The sequence below is a fragment of the Bos indicus genome, chromosome 20 (assembly GCF_029378745.1).
Source record: "Bos indicus isolate NIAB-ARS_2022 breed Sahiwal x Tharparkar chromosome 20, NIAB-ARS_B.indTharparkar_mat_pri_1.0, whole genome shotgun sequence".
NCBI classification, from domain to species: Eukaryota; Metazoa; Chordata; class Mammalia; order Artiodactyla; family Bovidae; genus Bos; species Bos indicus.
The window spans coordinates 31455171-31475831 of NC_091779.1; the positions used below are offsets into that span (position 1 = coordinate 31455171).

The following is a 20661-nucleotide window of genomic DNA, read 5'->3' on the forward strand; positions in this document are numbered from 1 at the left end:
ATTCTAATATTTACTTATTTGGCTGTGTTGGTTCTTTTTTGAAAATTAATTAATTTATTTTAATTGGAGGCTAACTCCTTGACAATATTGTGGTGGTTTCTGCCATACCTCGCCATGAAGCCGCCACGGGCGCACATGTGTCCCCGTGTGTTGGTTCCTAGTTACTCAAGAGCAAGCGCTGGCTCGGTAGCTGTGGCGTGTGGGCTTAGTTGTCCACTGGCACATGGGATCTTAGTTCCCCAACCAGCGATTGAACCTGGGTCCCCTGCACTGGAAGGCGGATTCTTAACCACTGGACCACCAGGGAAGTCCCTGAAATTCATTTCTTGATACTTTCAGATCCCATCCTGATAGTCTATCTTGATATCTCATATCTGATCCCTTATCAGCTCATATTCTAATTATGTTTGGCCTTTCTAGACTGACCTCTGCTGCTTGTTTACCTTGTATCCTCAATATTCCCCAGCATCCAGTCCTAGGATGTGGTAGGCACCAAATAAATATTTGCTTTAAAAATAAAGACTTAAAACATAATATATATAAAAGGTGATGTATTTAATATAAACCTATAAACCAATGGCAACCCACTCCAGTACTCTTGCCTGGGAAATCCCATGGACAGAGGAGCCTGATAGGCTGCAGTCCATGGGGTCGGGAAGAATCGGATATGACTGAGCAACTTCACTTTCACTTTTCACTTTCATGCATTGGAGAAGGAAATGGCAACCCACTCCAGTGTTCTTGCCTGGAGAATCCCAGGGACGGGGAGCCTGGTGGGCTGCCGTCTATGGGGTCGCACAGAGTTGGACACGACTGAAGCGACTTAGCAGCACAGCAGCGTAAACCATAAACTAATGGTACTTTTGGAAGGTTGTTTAGAAGCAGTCATACTTTTAGTTGGTGTCAGCACAGTCTTACTAGCATTTTATTTGCTACAACGGAGAAGGTATACTAAAAGCTACTTTTATTAAGCATTTATTATATACCAACACTGTGTCGCTTATATTATTGATTAGTCATTATGACTAACACCGTAAGACAGATACTAAAATTCTCATTGCACTGATGAAATACTTAAGGTTTACAGAGGTTGGGTGGAACTTCCCAGGTGGCTCAGTGGTAAAGAATCCACCTGCTGATGCAGGAGACACAGGAGAAGCAGGTTCGATCCCTGGGTCAGGAAGATCCCCTGGAAGAGGAAATAGCCATCCACTACAGTATTCTTGCCTGGAAAATTCAACTGACAGAGGAGCCTGGCAGTCTGCAGTCTAGTCCAAGGGGTCGAAAAGAGTTGGACATGACTAAGCGACTGAGCACACACGCACACAGGTTGTGCAATTTGTCCAAACTCAGAGAGCAAGTGAGTGTCAGGGTCAGCCTGGGCCCCAGGCCCTCCTGATTCCATTCCTCCACGAAGGGTCACTACAGAGGAACAGGCCACTGCCCTGAGGTCCAAGCTTGGGTCTGGGCCAGAGACAGCTGCAAAAGCAGGCAGGAGAATCAGAAAGGAAGAGTCTTTCTTTTTATTGGAGGGTGATTGCTTTACAATGTTGTGGTGGTCTCTGCCCTATATCAAAGCAATTCAGTCATAATTATATATATGTATCTCCTCCCTCTTGAGCTTCCCTCCCTAAGGAAGAGTCTTCAAAGTGCTTTCCTTTTTAATAAACCATTGACCCTGATGAATATCAGTGACAGTACAAACACAAATGAAAGTATCCTTTGTTCCCAACGACATAAGGATCTAAACTGACCTGATGAAACTCGAGATAGCCCTATGCTATTGGATGACAACCTACCCAGAAAAAAAGCAAACAATAATTCATAATGATTATTATTATTGCTGAACAAGTCCAAGTGAAGTGCCTCAAAGACAGCTATAAATAAATGAGAATGCACAGCAATATTTGCTGTATATGTATACACCAGAGAAGAAACAAGCTATACTTTAAGTTAGATCATAGCTCAGGCCATCTTGGAATAGAATATCTGCTGTAAGCTTAGCAGACTGAACAAAAAAGCAAAATTACAAGCCAGTTTCACTCCCTAACGTAAATATCAAAACTGTAAAACACACAGCACTAAATCAAATCTGGCAGTGCATTTATAAAAATGTGATTGACTAAAACTTCCCCCAAGAATGTGAGCATGGCTTAATTATAGATGTGTATATTTAACACATGAATCAATTAAAGGAGAAAAAAAAATTTCAGCAGGTGCAGAAAAAGCATTCTATAAAAATGTACACTCATTATCAATAAAATTGTTAGCAAACTAGGTACGGAGGGGAACTTGCTCAACCAAGTTAAAGGCTATCTACCAAAACCCTATAGCAAACATCTTTTTAAATGAAGAAATATTAGAAGCATTCCCTACAAAATCATAAAGAAGACAAAACTGCCTGCTAACACTGAAAGCGAAAGTGAAGTCACTCAGTCGTGTCCAACTCTTTGCGACCCCATGGGCAGTAGCTTGCACTAGGCTCCTCTGTCCATGGGATTTTCTGGGCAAGAGTACTGGAGTGGGTTGCCATTTCCTTCTCCAGGGAATCTTCCCGACCCAGGGATCGAACCCAGGTCTCCTGCATTGTAGGCAGACGCTTTACTATCTGAACCACCTAACACTGCTTCTATTCAATATTTATTGAAGCATCTAGCCAATGAAAGAAGACAAGAACTAAATACTGAAAATAAACAAAACTGTTCTGATTTGCAAAGGTTTTTCTTTTTAGACCTTCTCTCTTGCTGTTCTTTTTAAAATTTTTTATTTATTTTTAATTGGAGGATAATTGCTTTACAATATCGTGTTGGTTTCTGACCTACATCAACTTGAATCAGCCATAGGCATACATGTCTCCTCCCTCTTGAACCTCCCTCCTCCCACTTCTCACCCCATCCCACCCTTCTAGGTTGTCACAGTGTTAGTTTGAGTTCCCCGCATATTACAGCAAATTTCCACTGGCTATCTACTTTACATACGGTAATGTAATTTTTTCCATGCTACTCTCTCAACTTGTCCCACCCTCTCCTTCCCCCACTGTGTCCACAAGCCTGTTCTCTATACAAAGATTTTAAACACTGAAAATCCTAGAGACTCTATTCATAAACTATTAAAACTAATAAGTAAGTTTAACAGCATTGCAGGAGACAATATTGCTGCAAATTCAATAACATTTGAATTCACCAATAATGATCTTATAATAACAAGGAAGTATAATAAAACATGTTCCATTCATATGAGTAGCAGTAAAATTTGTGAGATACCTAAGAATCAATCTAACAAAGGAGGTTAGAGAGACATAAATTAAGAAAATTATGGAAATTTATTGGAGAATATTAAAAAATACCTAACAAATGAGAAAAAAATACCACATTAATAAGAGAATACTCACTATCAAAAACATGTACACTCATCCCCAAATGAATCTATAAAGTTCAGTTCAGTTCAGTCGCTCAGTCGTGTCCAACTCTTTGCGACCCCATGAATCGCAGCATGCCAGGCCTCCCTGTCCATCACCAACTCCCGGAGTTCACCCAAACTCATGTCCATCGAGTTGGTGATGCCATCCAGCCATCTCATCCTCTGTCATCCCCCTCTTCTCCTGCCCCCAATCCCTCCCAGCATCAGGGTCTTTTCCAATGAGTCAACTCTTCGCATGAGGTGGCCAAAGTATTGGAGTTTCACCTTTAGCATCATTCCTTCCAAAGAAATCCCAGGGCTGAACTCCTTTAGGATGGACTGGTTGGATCTCCTTGCAGTCCAAGGGACTCTTGAGAGTCTTCTCCAACACCACAGTTGAAAAGCATCAATTTTTCGGCGCTCAGCTTTCTTTATAGTCCAACTCTCACATCCATACATGACCACAGAGCCTTGACTAGACAGACCTTTGTTGGCAAAGTAATGTCTCTGCTTTTGAATATGCTATCTAGGTTGGTCATAAATTTCCTTAGCAAAGTTCAATTTTTTGGTTTTCTGTATGAGTATGCTTAAAATGGTATATTGAATCGTATTCGGTAACACATACATACAAACACACTTGTTTCATTTTCACGCTGTAAATTGGTACATTTGCTCTCATTTCCAAATTTCAGGTGAGCAAACATCTTTTGTACCTTCTAAAAGAGGTATCTGCAAAACTGTTACATATGAGTCATTCAGAACAGCCACAGAAGTGCCGAGTTTTATGCAACTTTCCAAAAAGGCAATGAGTTGTCCTGGGCATGAAACGGGGAGGAATCTTTCTCAGTATTTCCATCAGTTTGCTCAATTAGGAAGTACTCAGCAGATGATACTATCTTCTGATAAGTAAAAAGCTGAGGAAACAAAAATCTTACCTGAGGAAGATTTCATAAAAATAAATGAGTTTTCATGAATGGGGAAGAGAAGTTAGCAGAGAAGGTAGAGATGATAACTCTCTAGGGAGTTATCTTCTCCAGGGAAGAAAAATTCCTAAAAATAATTCCAAACCACATTACGGGTGGTGAGGGACGGCAGCATGGAGTGGGTCAGGAATAGGAGTCCTTGGTGCCTTGAAGACATCAGTCCAGCGTTACCATTTCCATAGGTAACTTAACTGACCCAGAGCCAGACCTCCTGGAATGTGAAGTCAAGTGGGCCTTAGAAAGCGTCACTACGAACAAAGCCAGTGGAGGTGATGGAATTCCAGTGGAGCTATTTCAAATCCTGAAAGATGATGCTGTGAAAGTGCTGCACTCAATATGCCAGCAAATTTGGAAAACTCAGCAGTGGCCACAGGACTGGAAAAAGTCAGTTTTCATTCCAATCCCAAAGAAGGACGATGCCAAAGAATGCTCAAACTACTGCACAATTGCACTCATCTCACACGCTGGTAAAGTAATGCTCAAAATTCTCCAAGCCTGGCTTCAGCAATATGTGAACCGTGAACTTCCTGATGTTCAAGCTGGTTTTAGAAAAGGCAGAGGAACCAGAGATCAAAGTGCCAACATCTGCTGGATCATGGAAAAAGCAAGAGAGTTCCAGAAAGGCATCTATTGCTGCTCTATTGACTATGCCAAAGCCTTTGACTGTGTGGATCACAATCAACTGTGGAAAATTCTGAAAGAGATGGGAATACCAGACCACCTGACCCGCCTCTTGAGAAACCTATATGCAGGTCAGGAAGCAACAGTTAGAACTGGACATGGAACAACAGACTGGTTCCAAATAGGAAAAGCAGTATGTCAAGGCTGTATATTGTCACCTTGTTTATTTAACTTATATGCAGAGTATGTCATAAGAAACGATGGACTGGAAGAAACACAAGCTGGAATCAAGATTGCCGGGAGAAATATCAATAACCTCAGATATGCAGATGACACCACCATTATGGCAGAAAGTGAAGAGGAACTCAAAAGCCTCTTGATGAAAGTGAAAGTGGAGAGTGAAAAAGTTGGCTTAAAGCTCAACATTCAGAAAACAAAGATCATGGCATCAGGTCCCATCACTTCATGGGAAATAGATGGGGAAACAGTGGAAACAGTGTCAGACTTTATTTTTCTGGGCTCCAAAATCACTGCAGATGGTGACTGCAGCCATGAAATTAAAAGACGCTTACTCCTTGGAAGGAAAGTTATGACCAACCTAGATAGCATATTCAAAAGCAGAGACATTACTTTGCCAACAAAGGTTCATCTAGTCAAGGCTATGGTTTTTCCTGTGGTCATGTATGGATGTGAGAGTTGGACTGTGAAGAAGACTGAGTGCCAAAGAATTGATGCTTTTGAACTGTGGTGTTGGAGAAGACTCTTGAGAGTCCCTTGGACTGCAAGGAGATCCAACCAGCCCATTCTGAAGGAGATCAACCCTGGGATTTCTTTGGAAGGAATGATGCTAAAGCTGAAACTCTAGTACTTTGGCCACCTCATGCGAAGATTTGACTCATTGGAAAAGACTGATGCTGGGAGGGATTGGGGGCAAGAGGAGAAGGGGATGACAGAGGATGAGATGGCTGGATGGCATCACTGACTCGATGGACGTGAGTCTCGGTGAACTCCGGGAGTTGGTGATGGACAGGGAGGCCTGGCGTGCTGCGATTCATGGGGTCGCAAAGAGTCGGACACGACTGAGCGACTGATCTGATCTGATGACATGGGTACTCCTTAAAGTAGCAGTGTGATATTGGGATACTAATATATTCATCTACTTGGTAACATAATATTTCCCAAGGGAAAACTTAATCAAAAACTAGTTGGGATGTTTGAACATGTAAATTATCTCGATTCTAAGTCTTTCCTTTCAAAATTCAAAGTGATAGTCAAGTATAGTTGCAAAACATAAGGGATGCCTTTAGAAAGGAAGTCATACAAACATGGGAGTGGAGGGGTGGAGTTGAAGAACAGCCAGCCACAGACTGTCAAAGCAATAAGACCAGTGAATTGCAGTTAGAACATTATGTGAAATCTTGGAGTGTTATTTATCTATAGTTGTAGTCTATCCCCCTTATTAATACCTACTGTTTAATGAGAATCTATAATAAATAACAAGTGCTCAATAAGTAGGGAGACATAGAATTTGTCATTCAAATCAAGACACTTTTGAGAGTTGCAGGGGGTGATAGTAATAACCACTCTGGGACAGGAGGTGCAAACCAGGGCTTCCCATGACCACCTGGGACATACGGTTGTCCTGTCAGTCAGTGGTGAGGGCTTCCCCGCTGGCTCAGCGGTAAAGCGTCCACCTGCCAATGCAGGAGATGCAAGAGATGCGGGTTCGATCCCTGGGCTGGGAAAATCCCCTGGAGTTATTTTTCAGTTGCTAAGTTGTGTCTGACTCTGTGCCCCCATGGACTGCAGCACACCAGGTTCCCTGTCCCTCGCCATCTCTGGGAGCTTGCTCAAACTCGTGTCCCTTGAGTCAGTGATACCATCCAACCATCTGTTGTTGTTTAGTCTCTAAGTTGTGTCCAACTCTTCTGTAGCCCCATGGACCATAGCCCACCGGGGTTCTCCATCTATGGGATTCTCCAGGCAAGAATATTGGAATGGGTTGCCATTCTCTTCTCCAGGGATCTTCCCCACCCAGGGATCAAACCCACATCTTCTGCACTGCAGGCAGATTCTTTACCACTGAGCCACCTGGGAAGCCCACAATTAGGTTTAGGTGAGGTCATAAGGGTGGGGCCCTCATGATGGGTATAGTGTCCTAATAAGAGATCAGAGAGTGTTGCCTTTTTCTCTCCCTCCCTCCCATGTGATGGCACAGTAAGAAGCCAAGAAGGGCACTTTCAGCAGAACCCAACCAGCCTGCCACCTTGATCTCAGACTTCCAGGCTCCAGAACCATGAGAAAATTCATTTCTGGCACTTAAGTCCCCACGTCTATGGCATTTTGTTATGACAGCCTGAATAGACACATACGTCCATCTAGAACTGCCCTTCTGCAAGAAAAATAAACTTTTTTTAGCTGAAATAATAGCTTAGCCTCACCTACCTTAAACATGTTTTAATCACTTACATTAACCTGTGTGCATACCTGCTCAGTTGCTGTAGTCGTGTCCAACTCTGCAACCCTATGGATTGTCGCCTGCCAGGCTCCATTATCCATGGGATTCTCCAGGCAAGAATATTGGAGTGGGTTGCCATGCCCTCCTCCAGGGGTTCTTCCTGACCCAGGGATCGAACTGTCGTCTCTTACATCTCCTGCACTGGCAGGCAGGTTCCTTACTACTAACACCACTGGGGACCTACAGTCAGCAAGATCACTTAATACGAAGACTATTTTATAATAAAGTGTTGAATAGCCTATGCAACTGATTGGTCACTGTACCAAAAGTGAAAAACAGAAGGTGGACTGTGCAGAGAATGGCTATAAGGATTGCAATGGTTTGCCCTTGTGACTGTGTGTCTGCCTGGGAGCTGCAGCTTGCTGTCCCTGCCTGGCATCATGAGCGAGTATGCGCATCTTTTCACTGGCCTGTGAAAAGATTACAATTCAAAACTGGAGGTCTGGTTTCTACTGAACGTGTGTCACTTCCACACCATCGTAAAGTCGAGAAATCCTAAGTCAGAAGCCATCTGTATATACTTTCTTCCATCCTTACAGCAGCCCTGAAAGGTGCCTGCAGTTTTCCTCATTTTTCAGGAACTTCAAAAGAACGTGGTAACTTTTCTAAAGTCATACCGGCAATAAGCATCAGAGTCCAGGCTTTTCTGACCTCAGAGCCTGTGCTTCAGCTGTGCAAACCACAGGTGCTCCGGCTTCCCCGGTCTTGTGAGCAGGAGCTGTGTGTGTCACAGGGTGCCCTCACAGAACAGATGCTGCAGGAAAGGGTGAGGTTGAAGAAGAGATCATTCTCCCCACTTCCTTACACTCTCACTCGTGCTCAGTCCTGTCTGACTCTTTTCGATCCCATGGACTGCAGCCCACCAGGCTCCTCTGTCCGTGGGGATTTCCCAGGCAAGAATACTGGAGTGGGTTGCCGTTTCCTTCCCAACCCAGGGATCCAACCCATGTTTCCTGCATTGGCAGGCGGGTTCTTCCCCACTAGCACCACCTGGGAAGCCCTTTTCTTGCTCTCACCTAAGCAATGTGAGGTTGCTACACTCTTCCTCCACTGGGGAATATTCCCCCAATAACAATCCTGTAATTGAACTGAAGTGTCCAGTTCAGTAGACTGTTTTTAAGGGCCTGCCTACTTCAAACCAGTGGTATGAGGTCCCTCCCCAAGAGTCACGTGGATGTGATTAAATCATCAGCTAGGGGGCAAGGTGAATACATAAATAGATAACTAAATACAATGTTCAAAGCACTGGGCTAGACATTTGTACAGGAAGGATGGGACCCAGAGAGCACAGGCGGTATGCGCCATGTTCAGGGAAAACCTGAAGGAGATTTGGCCTGAAAGAACCTGCCCCTGTGATTCAGCAAGTGCTAAAATAAGAAAATGTAGGTCAGGGCAATAGAAACTGAATATGTTTTGTTGTTTGTAAATGGACTTGAGGCAATGTGAAGGGTGGGAAAATCGGTACCTCATTGTCTGCTACAAGAACTGGTGTTTGCTTGTGTCCAAGACATGTTTGTCTGAACTAGAAGTTCAGAGAACTTTAAAAGGTTTTTAAATTTTTTCCATAATTAAATATGATCAAAGCATATCTTACTACCCAAGAATGGGAGTAATAGTCTGTATTTGAATTTTAGTCTCTGTTCTGATGGACAACTTTCAACCAAACAATCTAGCATTGAACCAAAAGTCACCCATTTTCCACTCTCATTGAACATTTCAGCAACGAGACAAACAGCTTTAAATCAAGAGTCTACTGACTTTGCACTGCAATATACTAACCTTTAAAACTCACTGCATCCCGTTTCCTACAGATATTAACCATGTCACTCATTTTGTGGTTTTGGTAAATCTTTTTTACTTTTCTTGGCAAAGAGTAGTCACCAAAGCACACAGACTGGTTCTCACATGGATATGATGTGCTAAACAGAGAGGATGACTCTTAAGGAAGCTTGAGTTTAGGCAAGACAGAAGCTTCCCTCCTCACCTTCTGTATCACCTCTCTCCACCCAAAGCCAGATACCCAGCCCACAATCCTCTGAAGAACCTCTCTGCCTCCTCCTGGGAAGACAGTAACTCTGTAGTACCTGTGACATGACAGAACACAAACCCACTAACATCCATTTGTCTCAGGGTTTAATGGAGCGCTCTCAAGAGGTATGGATCTTCACTGGGCTGCTCAAGGCTCAATTCCAAAATTCTGGAGACATTGCTAGATTGGCTGTTTCTGGCCACACAGGTCCTGTGTGGCTGCAGCGGGCTGGTGACTGTCATGTCCTGGGAAGAGGCCAAGTCACGTCAGCTCTCCCAGGAGATCAAAGCAGCTCCAGCTTTCAGGATGTATCTGCACACAGAAGCCTTTTCATTGGCTTCCCAGCCTCATGGAATTGCTGAGGTTCCAAGGAAAATTCAAAATATCAGATCCACATTCCATGTGGTCTCTGCTGTGTGGGTGGGGAGACCCACACGTCCACGGGTGATGGCCCCACTGAGTGTCACCCACCACTGCCATCTGGTTCTCCCCCAGCCCTCCCCCTCCTCCCCCGTAATCTTTTCATACGAATCCCACCATCACTCTGTTCTTATGCACACTCTTCAGGTGCCATCTCCAGAATACTTTCATTGTGTAGAGAAAGAGAAGGCCTGTCTTCATTATAACAGGGTCTTCTCAAATTCATGATGGGAAGACCCCTCTCTACACCTGTTCTAAACCCGAAGGGGTCCAGAAGGAAGAATTGGCTTCCCAGTCAGGTGGTTCTTATGAAGAATCTAATTTGTAAGGCTCTATGTTAGGATGAATACAGGAAGCCAATATATCAATACCACCCAGAAGAATACTGAATAATCAATGATATGGGAAAAAAGCTCAAACTATAAAGTGGAAAAATAAACAATAAAATTGTACCTACAACATTCCTTTTTTTTTTTGCTTTAACTACCAAAAAGCAACCAACCCTCTGAAATGTTAACCACAGTCATCTCTCTAGTGGGAATTATTGATGGTAGTAGAGACAGAATAATAGATTATTTCTTTTAACATTTATTTCTGTACTTTTGACAATAATACTAATGACATTGATATTTATTGTATGCCAGGCACCATTCTAAGAACTTCACATGAATCAACTCATTTAATTCTCACAACTATGTGAGAAGGTCGGTGCATTACTATAGGTCCCCAAACTGAGGCAAAAAGTAGTCAAATAATGCACCCAAGGTCACACAGTAAGTCACAGAGACAGGATTCAAACCTAGTAGGCTGGTTCCAGAATTAGACTTAACCGCTATTACTTGCTGCTTCTGTAATATGTGCTGCTTTTGAATACATATTTTATAATGTCTTATAGTAAGGAATTATGTTTCCTTAAAGCTAAAGAAAATAATATTAAGAAATAGAGGGCCTCCCTGGTGGCTCAGCAGTAAAGGATCCACCTGCCAATGCAGGAGACATGGGTTCAATCCCTGGTCTGGGACGACCCTACACGCTATGGAGTAACCAAGCCTGACTGCCACAACTATCGAGCCTGGGCTCTAGAGCTGGGGAGCTGCAACTATTGAGCCCATGTGCCGCAAGTACTAAAGCCCGCACACCTGGAGCCCATGCTCAACAAGACAAACCACCACAATGAGAAGCCCCACACAGCAACTAGACAGCTGCACTAGAGAACTAGGGAAAGGAGCCCCAACTTGCCGCAACCAGAGAAAAGCCCACGCAGCAACAAAGACCCAGCACAGCCAAAAATCAATTAATTATTATTTTTTAAAAAGATTAAGAAATGAAAACAAAAAGGAATATAAGACAAAGTAACCAAGGAGAGGGAGGAGACAGGGTGAAAGAATAAGTAATGAGTCAGGAGAAATGACTCCATGCTAAACATCTCTGGATTGGTTTCCTCCACTGTAAAATGTGAAGGCGTGCAAGTCTACATTCGAGAGAGATACCTACTCTGCAAATTACCAATAATTTACATGAAACGTTTGAAAGCTGTACCAGCATTTTAGACTTGGCCTTCACATCCTATAACAAATTTGCTGTCTTTGTGCTTAGATTAACATCTTTAAACCAATATGTACACAAAGCAAATGCCCAAAAAGCACCAAAATTATTAGTAAAGTTAAGGATATGATTCTATGTGATTGACACTAGAGATCAGTTTCTGAAAGACAAAAAGTGGTGAGAACAGAGAAGCTGGTCTGGCAGCATGCATGATTCCAAAGGACAGCAACCAATGTATATAAAGCTAAAAATCCTGAGTTGATACAATTAACAATAGTCAACACATGATAAGGAAAAGAAACCAATAAAATGGAGTAATTTCCAAGTATGTCTACATCATTACTTCCCTGAAAGTGCAGGATGTGTTTCCTGGCTCCACCAGGTAGACGAACATAACGCAGAGAAAGTGAATCTATGCTCAATGAAATTTCATTTAAAAAATGAGAGAATCCCACAAGGTTCCAGACAGAAAAAATAGATCTCATGCCAAGAATCTAGCACCATGATGGCACTGAACTTTCAGAAACACTGGAAGCTGGAAAAGAATAAATCAGTGCCTTCGGAAATTTGCGGGAATGAATTTCCAGCCGAGAATCCTATACACAGACAAACCATCAATTAAGTGTGAGAGTGAAACGGACTTTTCTAGACATGCAAAGTCCCCCAAATTTACTTCCTATACTCCCCTTTAAGAAGCTATTTATAGCAAAACAGATGCTTTATAAAATGAAAAGCATAAACCAAGAAAGAAGGAGACAAGAGAACAGGGACTCAACATAGAAGTGGGGTGAAGAGAAGTCTCAGAAGGCCCCTATATGTCCCGGCCATCAGAAAACTGTTCAGACTGGAGAACTGGGGGGTCCGTTCAGAGGGCTGGGGTGGGGCCCAGAAGGAAGAGGATTGGCAGATGTATTTCATTGTGTGAAAAAAAACCAAGGAGAGGCATTTTAAAGAGCCACTAGAATAAATGGTGATAGACTCTAAAAAGCAAACAAACGAAAAACTATTTTCCCCAAGAGTGGTACAGAAAAAGAAATACATCCACAGTCCACAACCCGGCTCCAGTGAAAAATAATTACACAGTCATTATCATGCAGATGCAATGTTGATATAATTAACATTGTGATGTCTCTTGTGAGAAGCACTAATAGGGCAGAACTTTGCACGGAGATGTGTGCAAGGTCTTTCCTCCTGCACCCTCCCTTCTCACCATCCCAGCACAAGATATTAGGCCCCGACTCTTCCTTCCCACTCCGCTGCAGAAAATCCATTTAACTCAAATAATGGCTACCAATTTGAAAGAGCAATTCCTCCATTTTCTATCCTTGACCAATTATTTCCTTTCATTTTTTTTTAACTTTTTAATTTTATATTGGAGTACAGCCAGTTAACAGTGATAGTTTCAGGTGAAGAGCAAAGGGACTCAGCCATACACATACATCTATTCATTCTCCCCTAAACTCACCTCCCATCCAGGCTGCCACATAACACTGAGTAGAGTTCCCTGCGCTATACAGTAGGTCCTTGTTGGTTATCCATTTCAAATATAGCAGTGTGTACATGTTGATCCCAAACTCCCTAACTATTTCTGAAATTAACTGAACTTTGGCTGCTCTGGCTGGAGTCCCAGGAAACATCCAGTCCTCCTTCCCTCTCTGGAGCATTCCCCTGCCTGGCATTTGCAAATAAAGGATTATACTAAGGGTGCTCTGGCTGATTTTTTCCCACCAACTGTGTTGCAAAAAGGGAGGAAGGGGAAGTTGGAGGGGAGGAGTAAGAGAGTTATATCCTCCCCTGTAATAAAAGAAAGTGTACAGATTCTGTCTAAAATTGATAACTCAAGGACCAGCCACATAAGAGAATTATTTCCAACTAGGGAAGGATGTGATCAAACAGCTAAGAAAGAGCAGAGCAATCGTAACCCAAGAGAGGGACTGTTTTTTGTTAGAATCTTTTAACATGCTTTAATCCATAAAATTATAGATGAATGCACTCGGCTGATAACAACTGGAGCAGTTTTTAAAAGTGAAGCTTGCAACTTATAGTTAAGAATGACTCAACTAAATGATCCAGCCAACGCAGAGTAGAAAGCTTTCTTGGTGGCTGAAGGGTTGAGAAGAAGGAGTCTAGCCAGAAGATGGGAAGTCCATACCACTGGAAGTGAATTTTGGTCCACTTTCAGTCCTACCAGAGAGCCTCTAAATTGGAGAATTTGGCTAAATAGGACAGCCAGAGCTTTCTTGAAAAGCATCAGGTTCTCCGTTCTCCGTGAAAGGCAAAGAATAGAGTTTGTTTTAGCTTCCTGTTCCCCAACTTGTGTTTTTTTGGTTTTCTGTATAGCTCCCATTACACTATGTTTTTTTTTTTCTTTTTACTCCCTTCCCTTTAATCTGTGAGTTTTCTTCTCATTTAAGACTCTTTTTCACCTACTGTTTTATTTTTCTCTTAATCCCAAATTCTTCCTGCCTCTGTACCTTATCTCTCTTCTCACCTAGATTTTCTCTGAGTCCTACCTGGTACTCATATTCCTAGACATGCCAGGTGGTTTTAGGTTTCATTTCTTAATTTTCCAAGTAGGTACCTGAAATGACTTGAGTTTTTTGAACACAATTTGCCTATCCATAAAACTGGTTAATATTCCTCAGGATGCTATATGACAACGATTGAGCTATCTTTGAAGTTCTTGAGAAAAAGTAATTTAAGAACTGTGATCTGCTTAATTCAAGTTGTAGACACTGTCATCCTAAGAACTTTGACTATTTTCTTCTTTTCTTGAAATTTATAACTTCAATTCTAGAGAACTTTTTCTACAATGACCATGGAAAGTGAAAACATAGAATGAGACTCATTTTATAAACTAATTTTAGTTGTCATTTCAACAACTGAAAGAAAATTAGCAAATGAATTAAGAGTCTTTAGTCCTTAGAGTAATACTATAATGAGATTCAAAGAATGCAGTTGGATTTTCACATTATATTTTAATTTTTAAGTTTCTCAAAATGGAACTAAATATTTGGCTGAAAACACTAACCTATTAAAACAAGTTTTTTTTTTTAATTAAAACATTTTTTTAATATTTATTTGGCTGCATGGGCTCTTAGTTGGGACATGTGGGATCTAGTTCCCTGACCAGGGATCAAACCCCAGATCCCTGCTTTACAGAGTCTTAGCCACTGGACCACCAGGGAAGCTCCATGTTCTTTAAAAAAAAAAACAAAAAACTGTAAGTCTAAGGACTGCCTTTCAAAATTTCCAATCATATGCTATCAATATGTAAATTTAATTTATAGGTTTCAATGCTTAGGACTTGTGAATGTGTAAAGAATTAGGGTCCTTTAAAGACATGAACATGTACTAATAAAAGTATTTGAATGGGACCATTACTCTGCCCAAATTAAACCTTTTAAACTGAAAATCTAAGGCCAAACCAACAGCATAAAGGGCTCTATGGCCTATCTGTAGTTATTACTGGAAAATTTAGGTTTTATACAAAACTGCCTTTATTCTAAATGCAGTTGTTATTAGAAAAGAGCACACACCTCAAACTAAATATCAATCCACGTTTTCCCCTAGCACAGAAGGAGACCTCTCTGAAGGTTTTTCCAGGCTTACCACTTAACAGTGGTCAAGCCAAAAATAAACCTATGAGGGCTTTACTAGGCAAATTCAACAGCATACAAAGCACCAGTCCGTGGAGAGTTGGACTTTTTCCCTATTAGCCTCTTTCTGGCCTTTCCTCTCGCATTCCTCCACCTCCTAATTAGAAAGCTAATTAGGAGTCCAAATTTCATGCTAAATGGGGAGAGAGATCTGGTCACAGGCCAGGATTCCTTTCGCATCAAACACTGTTCTCGGTCTCCCTTCCTTAAGGCAGCTGAACTGTGGGAAGAGAGCTGGGCCCGCAGGACCAATTGGCTGAGGGCACTGTTTACTCTCAGTTGTCTGCGAGGGAAGATCTTTTTCACAAACTGCAAACTCTGCAAAGGTAAAATTAAACAACAACATGCCTCGGGACTTCAGTACCCTAAAGAAACAAGTATCTTCTAGGCTCAATTATTATTACCATGGTAACATGAGGGGGCTTGGGGAGGTCTCCTCAAGAACGGTTCCCGATTCCATCCAGGCAGCCTCTCAACAGTGCCGGGCGACTTCTCCAGTTACCATGGCAACCAAAATTAGAAGTGCTTTTGCAACACTAACAGAAACCATCTTTTGAAGCTCTTCTGTGAATCACATTGAATACTGATGATGCAAGCTTGAGTGATACATATTTACAAACATTAAAAAAAATCATATTGCCATAAACAAATACTTGTTTTAGAGTCCCCTTTGCAATCTTTTGACTTAACCTTGGAATCGATCCTTCGGTCTGGTTTTGTTTGTTTCCCTTCTGGATTCCCGCGGCCTCGAGTGCAAAGGCGATTTGTTTAACTTCCAAACTTGTCTGAATTGCACGGGTGAGAGCTTAAAATGTGGTTCCTTCGCTCTGGGTTTGAAACGGAGTGAGGAAGGGGGTGGGGGAGGGTGGGTCTAACAGAGAGCCCTCTTGTCTAATAAAGTCGGGAGGACGAAAATCGGGAGGGGGTGGGGAGAAGAGCCGGGAAGGGACGGAGGAGGAGGGGGAGAGCCGGGAAGAAAAAAGTGCAGATGGCTACATCTCCGCTGCCCTTACTGGGGCTAAGAGCACCTTTATCGGGTGCCTTGACCTCTCCATCTGCACAGATCCTGGGTCAGGCACACAGAGCTGATCGGAAACGGCATTTTAAAAGCCCTGTTGCGATCCTTTCCAAGTCGTGTCGCCGAATCCTCGGGCTCCTAATATTCCTGAAGGGACCTCAGGGAAGAAGAGACAGGCTCTTCTTTACTTGTACAGTCTTTCCAAAGGAGCGTCTTTCTTTAAGGCGCGTCGTGGCGTGGGGTGGGATGGAGGGTCCACTCCTCTGGACCACCGCCGTTCCCTGTCAGTGCCCTTCACTGCCCACTGCCCGCCGGGGTCACGCAGGTCCCCGGCACTGGATTCAAACTCTGCTGCTCCGGGCTCGCGCCCGGGGGCACCGGTGGCGCGCAGCTGGGGTGCGCGGGGTGAGGCTGGGGGTGCGCGCACAGACCTGGATGTCCGCACCCAGCTGGGACCCGGGGACACAGGCGAGCACACCCCGGGCTCACGCCCTCGGGCACTGGCAGGCTGCTCGCGCCGGCGCACCCCGGCCTCCGCCTCCAACGCTCTCGCCTCCCAGGCGCGATGGGCCTCGGAGGGGGCGCCCCTAAAGAGCGCTAATCCTCTCCTGACCCCAATTCGCCCACCCTCGCCGGGAGTTGGGTCTCTCTTTGCCCTGGGGTTCCGGGGAGGAGAGGAGTCCCTGCTCAGCACCCAAGTCGGCAGGCTGGCGGAGGTAGGAGCGCCCGGGTGGGGTGCCGGCTGCGAGCCCCGCGGCCTTCGCTTACCTTGGTGGCGAGCTCCGCTCGCGGGCTCGGCTGCGCGGCGCCCGGCCGGGCTCTTTGGGTGGTGGGCTCGGGCGCGGGCGGTGCGTGGGTGTCAGAGCGCAGTGGCCGCGCCGAAGGCTCGGGAGCTGTCAGGGGCGGCAGTGGCAGACCCCGCCCACCGGCCCGGCCCGGGCTCCGCAGAAGGGACTCAGGCGCCCCGCAGCGTTTCCCGAAGGACCAATCCGGAGCTGGGGGCTGGCCCGGGGGAGGCGGGGAAGGGGAGGCCGGAGGGGCACCCGGACGAGGGCCTGGACCTTGTAGGCAGGTTTCTATGGCAGCCGGGAAGGAGGGGCTGAAAGGAGGTGGGCGGGGGGGAGGGGCGGGGGGGGGGGCTGGGGGCGCGCGGCGCGGGGACACCCAACGTATACACTGGAGCACGGGGGGGGGGGTTAGCCCTGCCGCAAAGAGGAGCGCTCCTGGAGCATGGATGGCAAGAGGCGACACGGCTCCCATCAACTCCCGCTGCGTGCTGAGTCGCTCCAGCCTCTTGATAAAAAGGGTTTCCGTGTCCTTGGGAGACCCGGTAATCTTCCTAACAGAACGGGGTTTTCTAGCAAACCACCGTGACAGCTCCTTCAGGTGAGTCTGGGAGCGTTTAGGGTTTGCAGAAAGAAGTGCTAACGCCACGCTCAGCCCGGATTAGGCCTGGTTCCTTGGGTGCCCCTTGGGCAGTGGATCCCCAATGTCCTGTGCACTCCCCAGCTATGACTCTCCGGCTCAGGGTGGGTGCCAAATGTTTTTCCAGTTTACAAGCAAGGAGAGAATGCGATTCACCGAATACTAAAAAATAAAGATGATTTATTGAAGTTCACGTCCATCATTTTACAGAGGAAGAAATTGAAGTCGGAGAAGTCAGTTAACAAGGGCCACAGGGCTGGTTAATGGCAAAGCCGTGACTGGGGGCCCTAAGTCACAGTTCTGTGAACAATCTTTCCGCCTCCTCATGTGGCTGGATCCTCCATAATTGCTAGGGTGTATTTACAAAAGCGAAAGAGCTAAGGGGAAAAATAAACTGAGTTTAAAGCCCTTTTATGGTAGAAATTAGGGAATCCAAAGATTCCTTATTTTGCTACTTGCCAGTAACTGTTATACTTTGACAGAATGACTGATTAAATCCTCACAATAGCCTTTTCAGTTAGGTGCTCTGATTACCACCCCTGTTTTGACAGATGAGGGAACTGAGGCCCAGAAATTTACTTGACTTGCTCAAGGTCACACAGTTGTCCAGTACTGATGCCCGGACTCAGACCCGAGGGTCTGACTCAGGTCTGGTGCTCGTCCTCAGCAGCCTGTGCTGCCTCTTTGTATGATGATTAAAGGGGCCAGAACAGGAAGGGCAAGAAATAAAACCTTGGACAGCTCCACACACTGACCACTGGGATTGGCAGGAAAACCAAGAGAACCTGGGAAAAGTGCTTTCTTGTTTTATAAGAGTGGTTATAAAGGTTCTCTGTGAGAAAAGTGTGTCTTTAAAGGGAGGCCTTCTTCTCAAAGACAAAAGGACTTTTTTTTTTAAAGGAGTAATCTTAAAATAGTACGTGCCATCAGTCTTTCTAAAACAATGAAATACAGGATAAGTCATTGCATATTTTAAATACAAAAGACTCCTTGAATTCTACAACATGAAAATCCACAGAACAAGAATTCTTAAAGAAACAGCCCAGAAACCAAGAGCCTCAACTTCCCAGGTGACACATACTCTGACATAGGTCATCCCATGGTGCCCCTGTAAAGCAACGCTTGGCAAAGCCAATCCTGGATTCTAGAGAATTAAGAGGTTACCGAAAACTTTAGGCTACCGTAGAAAAGGAAAACTTAAAACTCAGCTTCAGAAACCACTTCTAAAGTCCAGTAGCCAGACTTTTTTCCAGGAGTCACCCACATTCCTCTTGCAGACAGACTCCTAGGGCCTGCTCCATTTCAAAATATAAACTCTTCCTTCATGCCTTCCTTTCCCTTGGGGGTCCTGGGATACTCAGCCATACAGGACTGACCTCACACTGAATTTCCTTCACTTGAAAAAAATGTTTTTCTCCTAGACAGGGTCATTCAACAATAGGCTAATTACAATGTAACAGTATATAGAAAAGTTAACATTTTTGTTTTGAACAGTATGGGGAAATACTTTCAACATGTTAAGAGAAAGCAAAAGTTACAAAACAGAATGATACAAATTTGTGATATGTGTAACTGGAAGGAAATATACCAGACATTAGAAATACTTTTTCATTGTCTTGTGGAACCTCAGGTGATCTAAACAATGTTAATACTTTCCAGTGTTGTTTGCATTTTCTACAATGGGAGTATATGTCAGAAAAAATTTTTAATGTCAGAAAAATATTATTTTCCAAAAGAATTGATGAAACTGTAAAAACTATAAAGACAATATAGTTTCAGGTTATTGGAGAGCTCATTAAAATTTAGTGTATTAAACTAAACTCCTTTAGTGTATTAAAACAACTCCCTTGCGTTAGCAGTAGCCAAGTACATTCTTAAAAACAACTAATTATTAATAGAAGAACTGACTCTAAAACAGGAGGTCCTTGTTATATACTTTAAGAAGTACCAGCAGTGGCTAAAAGTTTAGAGTTTTGACTCATAAAGCTACACCCTGCCTCTTAGCTCTGTTCCTTACTAATTACATGACACTCTGGTTTTATGTACCTTCATCTGTTCTCTCATCTGTAATCGGGGAGTTGTGAAAATTAATGAGACAAAGTTTCTGGTAGACAATGAACTAGGTTTTCTTAACCTGGAGTCCCAGGGGCTTGGATGATTGGCAGGAAGCTCCCTCATCAACAGTGTATTTGTCTACTCCTTTCATCACAGTCTCTAAGTAGTTGGGGCCCAAATGTCAGAACCCCCTCAATAAATGCTTAATAAATGGTAGCATTATTATTTCAAGTTCTGACGTATCTTCCCACCTTTAGTGCTGTTCTAGGGAATATAGGCACATTCTACTCTAATTTTAAGTTACCTGATACAGAACATCCCTATTGAATGTGAACCTAGGCTATTCATGAGGTTTTCCTACCTCTGCTTTTCTTCCTCAGACTTTTAGCTAGTGGAAGGGAAGGATATTTGGGAGGGATATTTGGAAGGATATGGGAGGGATATTTGACAAATGTCAGGGAGAGGACACAGAGCAAAAGTTTTTAAGACTGTATTGCTGCAGAGTTGGGGTGTTGGAGAAGACTCTTGAGAGTCCCTTGGACTGCAGGGAGATCCAACCAATCTATTCTGAAGGAGATCAGCCCTGGGATTTCTTTGGAAGGAATGATGCTAAAGCTGAAACTCCAGTACTTTGGCCACCTCATGCGAAGAGTTGACTCATTGGAAAAGACTCTGATGCTGGGAGGGATTGGGGACAGGAGGAAAAGGGGATGACAGAGGATGAGATGGCTGGATGGCATCACTGACTCGATGGACGTTGAGTCTGAGTGAACTCTGGGAGTTGGTGATGGACAGGGAGGCCTGGAGTGCTGCGATTCATGGGGTTGCGAAGAGTCGGACACAACTGAGCGACTAAACTGAACTGAACTGAATCTATAACTCGAGGCATATCCTGTTCCAGGAAAATTTATTTATGCTGTTTAGATTCTAAATGCTACCTCAATCTGAGACTTCAAGTCTTCGAGACAATTCCGAAACATTCTCAGACA

The 20661-nt window shown here is 43.9% G+C and overlaps 1 protein-coding gene across 1 annotated transcript in view; it reads right to left on the minus strand.

The window, feature by feature from the left end:
- NIM1K (NIM1 serine/threonine protein kinase) overlaps positions 1–17150 on the minus strand; it is an 86732-nt gene extending 69582 nt beyond the window's left edge. Inside the window, exon 1 of the mRNA XM_019983102.2 lies at positions 16961–17150. The gene's annotated coding sequence lies outside the window, so the exon portion shown is untranslated. The remainder of the gene's footprint in view (positions 1–16960) is intronic.
- Between the last annotated feature and the right edge of the window lie 3511 nt (positions 17151–20661).